Here is a 10,553-nt window from a genome sequence, read left to right on the forward strand (position 1 = left end):
GGGAGTCAAAGAACATTTGCTGAGCACAATATGAATAAAAACCAATCTTCTTACATATTAGATATGGACAGAATGGGAATAATTCATTGAATAAAGGGTAGTGGATGGAAAAACATTCACGAAAGGATGAATGATATTCATTGATATATATCTTTTCTCTTGAACCAAAAATTAATCAGATATTCATAGTTGAGTATCAATATACCTTTGTTTGGCAAAGCGTGAGCATTGCGTGAGCAGCATCAAATTCCACAAAGATTCTTTCAACAGATATAAACAGCAAGCAAATTGTAAACAATAGTTATTTCAATCAGATTTCAGAGTTCTGTACTTTCCCCTCAATTTTCAATAAATGGAAAACAACGCAAGCAGGCTTTTCTAAAAGTCAACTTTTTGTTACGCTTCTTGTCCCCCCCCCCTTTCTTATGGAAAATGAAAGAAAATGAAAGAAGATAACAAAACATATCAAGGACACAAACAGGAAAGCAGTCACATAATTCATGGATAGGAATGCATGTGTTTGAAACACAGTGTCTCAAGACTGCAGGTGCTACTTATCCAAATAATGACATTCTAATGGGAAGCCACTAGAAGTTTTTACAAAGTGGGCATGTAGCTTAATCTATTTAGTAGGAGGTAAACCTGACCTCCAAAGTGAAAGTTGCATTTGGAGAAGATTAACAATTCAGACTGGTGACTGGGTTCGGTCGGGATACTGGGTGGTTCTCCCTCATGGGAGTTGTCTGAGCTCGGGAGCTCTACCCATTCATCAGGTTCGGGTACTTCAGCCACTGCAGTATTGGGCTCAGGGTCTACCGCCTGTCAACCATATTAATTTCCTTAATTGGTCGATGTGCCGTTTGAACACTCTACCGTCTGTCAACCGTACTGTGTAAGTACGTGAACCCAGTACCTTGGTTACTGTTGCTGGCAACCAACGATGCCCTCCCACATAGTTTCTGGCATACACCAACTCCCCCTCCTCAAAACCCCTGGTCTGGTTGGTGGACTCACTCTGTGGGGGTTTGGATGTTGTTAGGTCCAGGTGCATGCGGTCGAGGAGCGTTATTAAACACCGACCCATCAGCATTTCTGCTGGACTCCACCCCATCACCGAGTGTGGCGTGACATGCTGGTGCAGGAGTAAGGACGTCACCTTTTGGCTCCAATTGCCCTGCACCAGTCAGCTGAGAGTTTCCTTTGTGGTCCGCACCATTCTTTCGGCCTGCCCGTTAGTTGCCGAGTGGAATGGTGCGGACGTGCTATGCTGGATTAAATTTGCCGCCAAAAAGTCCTGGAACTCGGAGGTGGTAAAACAAGTCCCGTTATCGGACACAAGAGTGTCTGGCAATCCATGAGTCACAAAAATGCGGCGCAGCACATTAATGACTGTGAGAGCCATCATTTTAGAGGTTTGGACCACCTCCAACCATTTCGAGTACACATCGACTATGATCAGGAAGATCTGCCCCTGAAATGGCCCCGCAAAATCGATGTGTACTCTCGACCAGGGCCGGTGACACTTCTCCCATTGCTGTACTGGGGCATGTGGGGGATCAGGCCAGGACAGCTGGCACTCGTGACATCTTTGTACCCAACTCTCGATGTCTGAGTCGATTTTCGGCCACCAAAAATAGCCTCGAACCCTCAGCCAACCCCTTCATCCGCACAATGCCGAGGTGGCATTTGTGCAGTGCCTCAAGGACCTGAGATCTCAGCTTGGGGGGAACCACCACCCGATTACCCCACAATAAGCAACCCTTGTGGACTGACAGTTCACATTGCCTTGATGCAAAAGGCTTAAACTCTTCTGCGATGCGCCCCACCGGCCACCCCCTCCACACCCAGTTGAGCACCCTGGCGATTGTGGAGTCCTTGGCTGAGGCGGTCGCAATGTCCGAAGCGTGCACCAGTTCCTCGAGGGCCATTACCTCGAACGCCGGTGCAGGATCCGAATCCAGGTCACGTAGAGGACACCGGCTGAGGGCGTCTGCATGCCCCAAGTTCTTTCCCGGCCGATGTTCCAAAACATAGTCATATGCAGACAAGAACACGGTCCATCGTAACATTCTGGCCAATAAGATGTTGGGTGTCTGGTGGTCTGGCGCGAAAATACCCAAGAGGGGCTTATGGTCGGTCACCATAACAAAAGGTCTCCCATAGAGAAAGTCGTGCATTTTTTTCATGCCAGCCACGAGCGCCAAGCCCTCTTTGTCTATTTGTGCATAGTTCCTCTCGGCTGTGGTGAGCGTCCTTGAGTAATATGCAATTGGTGCTTCCCTTCCGTCCGCCATTATGTGGCTCAAGACAGCCCCCACCCCATACGGTGAAGCATCAGCAGCCAACACCAGCTGCTTCAACTCGTCATAATGTGTTAACACGGCGTCAGTTGACAGTAAGGATTTGATCGCCTTAAAAGCACGGCTGTGCTGTGAGCCCCACTCCCACTTTGCCCCTTTGCTGAGGAGCTTGTGCAACGGTTCTGCAATGGAAGCTGTATGCGGTAGGAACGCATGATAAAAATTTAAGATTCCCAAGAAGGATTGCAATTCCTTCTTGGACTCTGGTCGTGGAGCATTTCGAATAGCCTGTACTTTACCCATTGTAGGGTGTACACCGTTTGCGTCTATTAAGAACCCCCAAAATTCCACATTGGGTACTCCCAGATGGCATTTACCTTTAAACCTGCCGCTTGGAAGCGGCTTAACACTGCCATGAGGCATTCTGCTCTGTTCTTCCAGAAATTAATACATCATCAAAATAAGGTACCACCCCAGGTAGGACCCTCAACAATCCTTCCATTAGGCTTTGAAAAATACCTGGAGCAACGTTCACCCCAAATTGCAATCTGTTTACTTTAAACACACCCTTGTTCGTAATGATGGTTTGTGCTATCGCAGCTTGGGGGTCTACTGGGAGTTGCTGGTAAGCCTGAGCTAGATCTAATTTGGCAAAGACTTTACCTTCTCCGAATGATGCTAGCACATGGCTAATGACTGGTACGGGGTATGAGTGTTGCTGTAGTGCCCTGTTTATTGTGCACTTATAATCAGCACAGATTCTTACTGACCCATCAGGCTTAATTGGTGTCACAATAGGGTTTCCCATCTTGCATGTGATATCGGTTCTAACACACCTTGAGCCACAAGTTTGTCTAACTCAGCCTCAATACGTGGTTTCATGGAAATGGGCACCTTTCGATACTTTAGCTGTATAGGCACTACTGAAGGATCTAGATCAATGTTTACTGGCAGCCCTCTATACATTCCCAGTGTACCATCAAATACATTAGCAAATTCAGTATACAGTGCACTCAATTTATTCGCGCTGACCTGGTTAATTCCACTAATAGCAATTCCGAGGGCCTTGAACCAGTCCAATCCCAAAAGGCTGGCTCGGCGCCCCTCGGCAACAAGTAGGCTCAGTGACTCTCAGAACCCTTTAAATTGTACCTCAAAAGGGTGATCTCCAGACCCCAGAGATGCGTTCCCCGGGAGACAATGGCCGCTGTGGAGGGGGACGCCGTGGCCTGGTGGCTTCCTGAGATCCCTCCCCAGGCTATGTCCCCCAAATCTCCAGGGGTTTCGCAACCTAGAGTAAGCAATTCTAGTTCCTTTCCTTCCTCGTCTGTCCAGGAATGACAACTGAACCCCAGATGACAGTGATCAGCTCCCCTGGAGAAGATGGCTGCTTGGGTGGGGCCTCTGGCTCACACATTTTTGTCTTAGCTCAGGAAGGAGGGCTCCAGAGCAAACTAATCTATGCGGTAGCCAAATCACTTGCTCATAACTTTAATGCCAGTAGCTCACCAAGTAGAATTTTGGCTCACAAGACTCCACAGCTTAGAGGGAGCATTGCTCACAGGGTGTCTGTTGTGGGGAGGGGAAGGGGAAGGAGTTTGTAAGCCGCTCTGAGACACCTTTGGGTAGTGAAGGGCCATGGGGTATAAACCCAATCTCTTCTCTCTTCTTCTTCTTCATCTCCAACAGCCTCACAACTAGCGTTTTGGGTCCAACAGGGGACATCTCAAGAGTGGAGGTGCAGAACTGGCCGTGGGCCTGCTTACAAGAGGAGCAGGAGAAGGAAGAGGTTCAGGGGCAGAAGGGGAAGAAGCTGGGGATGGTGTGAGAGAGTTTGGTGTCGTGGTTAAGTGCACGGACTCTGATCTGGGAGAACCGGGTTTGATTCCCCACTCCTCCACTTGTAGCTGCTGGATGACCTTGGGCAAGCCATAGTTCCGATAAGAGCTGTTCTTGAAAAGGAGCAGTTTCTGTCAAGAGCTCTCTCAGCCCCACCTACCTCGCAGGGTGTCTGCTGTGGGGAGGGGAAGGAGTTTGTAAGCCACTCTGAGACATCTTTGGGTAGTGAAGGGCGGGGTATAAATCCAATCTCATCTCTTCTTCTTCTTCCTTCCACGCTCCCCCCTGCCTTCAGGAGGTGGGGCCCAGAGAGGGCGGAGCTTGGGGAGGGGAGGGGCCTTGGCTGGGTCCCAGGCCACAGAGTCCCCCCACCCCACCCAAGCAGCCATCAGGGGAGCTGATCACTGTCATCTGGGGTTCAGTTGTCATTCCTGGATGTAATTCTGGGGTGTAAATGAATGAAATACATTTGTACACAGATTTTTTCTCTCTCTTGGACCAGCTACAGTTGGAGAAGAGCTGCAGGGGAAACACCCTGATTTTTTAACTCAACACGATGCTCTTGACTTCTGGCTATCTTGGTGTCAGAATGCGGAGCAGTGGGGAAGTCTGATGAGTGAAACAGCAGATGCAGATGTATTCCCCCCCCCCACCCCCCGGTCCCTGTTTTCTGAGCACCTTGAAGCCATACAGGTGACTGGCCATGTGCACAGGCCTGGGGGAGAAGCAGGGTTGCCAGGTCTGGGTTGGAAAGTACCTGGAGACTTTGGGGGTGGAGCCTGGAGAGGGCGCGGTTTGGAGAGGGGAAGGGCCTCAGCATGGCACGACGCCATGGAGTCCACCCTTCAAAGCAGCCATTTTCTCCAGGGGAGCTGATCTCTGTCAGCTGGAGATCAGTTGTAAAAGCGGGAGGTCCCCAGGTCCCCAGGCTGGCAGTCCTAGGGAGAAGTTGCTGTATGCAAAAGCCCACCTTGGGGTGGAGGCCACCAGGTGTGCCCACTCTGGCTTAGGAGATTCCAAGAGATTTAAGGAGGAGAGGGACTTCAGCTGGTTACAATGCTGGGTGGAGCAATCACCCTCCACAGCAGCCATTTTCTCCAAGGGAACCGATCAGTTCTAATTCCAGGAGCTCTCCAGGCCTCACCTCGAGGTTGAGAACCCAAACCCTTGACAGTAGAGGGGGGGGGCCTTTAGCTGCCCTACTACTCCACACCTGGGTCAGCACAGCAAGGGTTATCTTTGTCCCCCTTTGTGGATTTGATTCCAGAAAGCCACCTGCATGGGGAGGAGATAAAGGGAAAGCTTCATGCAGGATCACACGGTGGCATTCCCTCTAGGGAGGAAGGCTTCTCCTCTTCCCAGAATGCCAGGGAAGGCTCCTGGATGCTCAGATGACCCATAATACTCTGCCCAGCTGTGAAGGGAGAATTATTGCCAAGGGAAACCTTCCCTGCCTCACAGCCAACCTCCCCCTGGTTCAGATCTGGTGCATCCAGGCAAGAGGCCTCACAGACCATTTACACAGTAGTGGAATTCCCTGCATGGACATTTTTAAAACGGGCCTTATGTGAAATTTTCCACAGTAGATTTTTCCTCACCAGGCACAGACCTGAAGTTTTCTCCTTTTTACCCCACATTTTCGGAACTCACTAAAACTGTGGATTCCCAAAACAAGGGGTAAGAAGGGGTAAACTTCAGGTTTGCACCTGGTGAGGAAAAATCTACTGCGGAAAATTCCACAAAGCGTGCAAGTTTAAAAGAAGAAGAAGAGATTGGATTTATATCCCGCCCTTCACTATCCAAAGGAGCCTCAGAGCGGCTTACAGACTCCTTTCCCTTCCCCTCTCTTTTTTCAAGAACAGCTCTTGTCAGAACTACGGCTTGCCCAAGGTCATCCAGACAGGTGCAAGTGGAGGAGTGGGGAATCAAACCCGGTTCTCCCAGATTAGAGTCTGCGCACTTAACCACGACACCAAACTGGCTCTCAAAACATCAGTGTGGGGAATTTCACTACTGCAGAAATGGTCACAGATGCCACCGGCTGCTCCAAGCCCAACTCAGGTTGTTTCGGGGCCATTTAAATAGCCCAGCCTGCAAGGGTTGCTGGCTCCAGGTTAGGAACTTCCCAGAGATTTGGGAGTGGAGCCTGAGCGGGGGGGGGGGGGTTGAGGAAGGGAGGGATCTCAGCAGGACATAATGCTGTAGAGTCCACCCTCCAAAACAGCCATTTTCTCCAAGGGAGCTGATCGCTGTGCCCTGGAGATTGTTTATAGTTTCAGGAGATCTCCAGGGCCCAGCTGGAGGCTGGCAACCTTACAACCCACTTCTACTTAAACTGGTGTAGCTTGAGCCTGCAGCCCTGTAGGTGCTCCATAAACTGTCTGGTTTTGCTGCCTTCCTGGGACTCTGGGGGGTGGGGGGAGTCACCAAACATCTGGCAAGCTACAGTGCACAGCTGGTAGGCTGCCTTTGGCAGATGAACCATGAGAGGCGGAAGCAGGTTAAATCCTGCCCCATCTCAGGAGGGATTGAATGATCCGTGTAGAGGCAGTGAAGATAACAGGAACCCCACTACAAAGGTGCATTGTCAGGCAGCTTGGCCTAAGCAAAGACCGGTAGTTCCCAAAATGCATGCCGTGACAGAGCTGAGAAATAGAAAGCAAGAAAGCAAGCAAGCAAGCAAGCAAGCAAGCAAGCAAGCAAGCAAGAAAGAAAACAGCTAATATTCCCTCTGTATTCCAAGTACCAACCTGCAGAGGGCGCTCCCTGTGCTGGGCTTGGCTCCTTCCCGTCCACATCCAGTTGGAAGTGACTGGTGCATTTACTCGTTCCTATCTCACTCTTCCTCCAAAGAAAAGGAGACGGCACACGTAGATGGGCAATCCCATTTCTCTCCTTACAACTCTTTGAAGAGAGGTTAGGCCAGGGCCCCCCAATCTTTTTCACCTGCAGGCACCTGTGGAATTCTGAGAGTGATGTGGTGGCTAAGCAAGCTGTTATGATTATTATGATTATTATGAATAATATGATTATTATTTATTAGATTTCTGAATCGCCCATCCCTGCTACCACAGGGCTCTGGGCAATGTACAACAATGAATTAAAAAATCACTATAAAAATAAAATAGATAAATTAAAACTCCAAATGGTGAACCAGTTGCCAAAGCAATGTTTATAATGCACAGCCAATCAAATCTCCAATTGGCCATTCAGAACCCTTTCTTGGCAAAAGTACCCCCCCCCAGTGTAGCCAGCCTCCTCCGCCCTGAACCCAGGGTGGTCTTTCCCAAGAGAGAGACACCCCAAAACAACCTCTGAACCTCCAAAAGCAGTGGCCTCATGAAGCCGGGCTTGGATTAAAGAGTGGCTTTTGCCCTGAGGCTAGGAGAACCACATCATGACTGAGAAAACTCAGGCCAAGTGAAGATTCTCCACTGTCAAACAGCCTCCATGCAAGCAACCCCCCCCCCTACTCCTGTCAGCTCAGTCCAAAAGGACTAGAATGGGCAAGTCTCTGCCCTTGCCTCAGGCATCTTCTACTGACCCAATGGCTAGTCTTTTGTCTGTCAAATGTACAGGCAGGCAGGGACAAAGAGCCACTGGTCTGTGCTACTGTCATGAAGAAGAGAAGAAGAAGAGAAGAGACTGGATTTATACCCTGCCCTTCACTTGGAGTCTCAGAGCGGCTTACAAACTCCTTTCCCTTCCCCTCCCCACAACAGACACCCTGTGAGGTGGGTGGGGCTGAGAGAGCTCTGACACAAACTGCTCTTTTTCAAGGACAGCTGTGCCAGAGCTTGTGACTGACCCAAGGTGTTTCCAAGGACTGACCCATGAATGTTTCTAGCCCCAACTTCTGTTTCACTTGCATGTCAGGAAATTCCTTTGGAATAATCCTCTCATCCCTGTCTCCATATATTTGTCTAAAATACCTGCATTCTTACACCTATGCCAGACCTATCAAGGTAAACATTAACTTTCCATGTACAGTGAATGGTCACCCATTCAGGTTCATCCTGCCACACATTAAGAAACATCACCTCTTTTGTCTGGCACCAGGGAAAGGCCAGGCCACTCTACGGTTCCACCGTGGACACTCCCAGCCAACCATCCAGCACCTGGCCTAATCCCATCATAGCTATAGTTAAACTAGATTCTGCCCCTCTGGAAGCTCATTGTTTGCACCTGAACTACACTCTGCCTGGTACCACACCTCCATGGACTCCTTATTGGTCTAGAAAATCTACTGTTCTCACCTGAGACCAGCCCCCGAGGCCTTCCATTGGTCTGCATTGGTTTCCACTGTTTATATCCGTCAGAGCACATGGCCTCAGATTGTGTGTCTGCCCCTGATGCCAACTGGCAGTCCACCCCTAAACCTTTGGTTCGGGCCATAATCCTGTCTCCGTGGGATTGTGGCCCTTGCACGTCTGGACAAGTTGCATAACCCCGTAACTGACCCCTCTATTCACTATCAATCACCTCTGCTTTCTTAGCTCTGTATTGCTTGCTCTTTTTGAATGTTTAGTGTGCTTGTTCTTAGGGAAATTCTTCAATAAAAACTATTTCATTTACTATTCAGATCTGGAGTTTCCCTACTGTGCTGGACCTTGGTGTGCGATTCCTGTACACCTCTGGCCTATCCTGCCACACAGCTAACTTCCCTAAACAACAAGTAACACCAGCCCTGACCACTTTCTAAAAACACTTGGCAGGTGCCATGAAAGGTATCAGTGGGCGTAATGGTGCCCATGGGCACCACATTGGGTACCCCTAGTGGCTGGCTCGGGGGGGAATCAGAATCCAGGCCTTCTAAGTCTATCTAACCACTCTTACATCTGAACCTCAGAAGAGCCCTGCTGGATCAGACCAACGAAGGCCCATCTAGCCCAGCATCCTGTCTCACACAGTGGTCGACCAGTTCCTCTGACTCACAACAGGGCATAGAGTCATTTCGCATTTATCCAGGCTCAGTAGAGGAGGGAAGAATCCTGTGTTGGCTCCTTGAAGGAAGGGCAGGATAAAAGGTCCAGACAAATACAGCAAGCTTTGCATCAGTCAGTTGTGACCAGTGCTCCCTCTAAGCTGTGGAGTCTCGTGAGCAAAAATTCTACTTTGTGAGCTCCTGACATTAAAGTTGTGAGCGAGCAGTTTGGCTACTGCATAAATTAGTTTGCTCTGGAGCCATCCTTCACACAAAAATGTGTGAGCCAGAGGCTAAAAAAACTGTGAGCTAGCTCACCCTAACTTAGCTTAGAGGGAGCACTGGTTGTGACTGTGGTGTTTTACCTGCTCCCAGAAGAAGCATGCCTAGACCTTCTGACTCTCCACAGTCTAAAAATAAACGTTTTCAGGTGTAAAAGTGAAGCGGGCATCCTACTTTTAATTCAACCATCAGAAGTTTGTGAAATGCTGTTCTAGACTCTCCAGGGTTGCCAGTTCCCAGTTGGGGGCAGGGGATCCCCTGGTTTGGAGCCCCTCCCCAGCTTCAGGGCTATCAGAAAGCAGGGGGGAAGGGACACCAGACACCTCCGCTCAAGCCTGAAATAGACATGACTTACTGGAAGCAGGGATGGAAGAAACAGGAAGAAAATGTGACAGTTCGGGGAGTCTCAGGGTTGCCAAGTCCTTTGGACCCATGGGTGAGGGTGGGGGAAGCATTCTGGGAGCAGAAAGTGATGTACCTGGAACTAAACATGATGGGTGAGGGTGATTACTGGGGGGGGGGGGTTGGGGCAAAACTCTACAGTTTGAAGCCAATTTCACCTTAGAGCAGTGGGGGCGAACCCATGAGGCGGCACTCAGAGCCCTCTCAGTGGGCACACATGTCATCGCCCCAGCCAGGCCCAGACCGTCATTAAAGTGTGGAATTCTCTGCCAAATAATTTTAAGTAAATGAATGCATTTGGGATTGCTTTCCTTACTTTGTTTGGATCATATTATGTTAACGCATGAGTTGTTTTTTCTAAACTAAAACCTCAGTATTCAGGTTAAATTGCCGTGTTGGCACTTTGTGATAAATAAGTGGGTTTTGGGTTGCTGTTTGGGCACTCGGCCTCTAAAAGGTTCACCATCACTGCCTTTGAGCTTTGCCCAAAAACCTGAGCATTGCCCCTGCCATCAGCAACATGCCTACGTCACTTCTGGAGATGACGCAGGCATGTGGCATTTAGTTCTGGGTATGCCATTTCCCACTCCTGGAACGCTCCCCCCACCCCACCCCCCACAGGCCCGAAGGACTTGGCAACCCACAGATTCTCCAAAGCTTACTAAACTCTAGAGGAGATTTCCCATTATCCTCGGCGAGAACATTTTCTGCACCTTGTCTGATTTCCCGTTCCTTGATTTTCCATCTCTGTCTCAGCAGGAGACAAAATCCACATTAGCTCCCCAAACCCAATCAGATTTTCACAC

Source organism: Gekko japonicus, unplaced genomic scaffold (genome assembly GCF_001447785.1).
Source record: "Gekko japonicus isolate JY-2015 unplaced genomic scaffold, Gekko_japonicus_V1.1 scaffold984, whole genome shotgun sequence".
Taxonomy (NCBI): Eukaryota; Metazoa; Chordata; class Lepidosauria; order Squamata; family Gekkonidae; genus Gekko; species Gekko japonicus.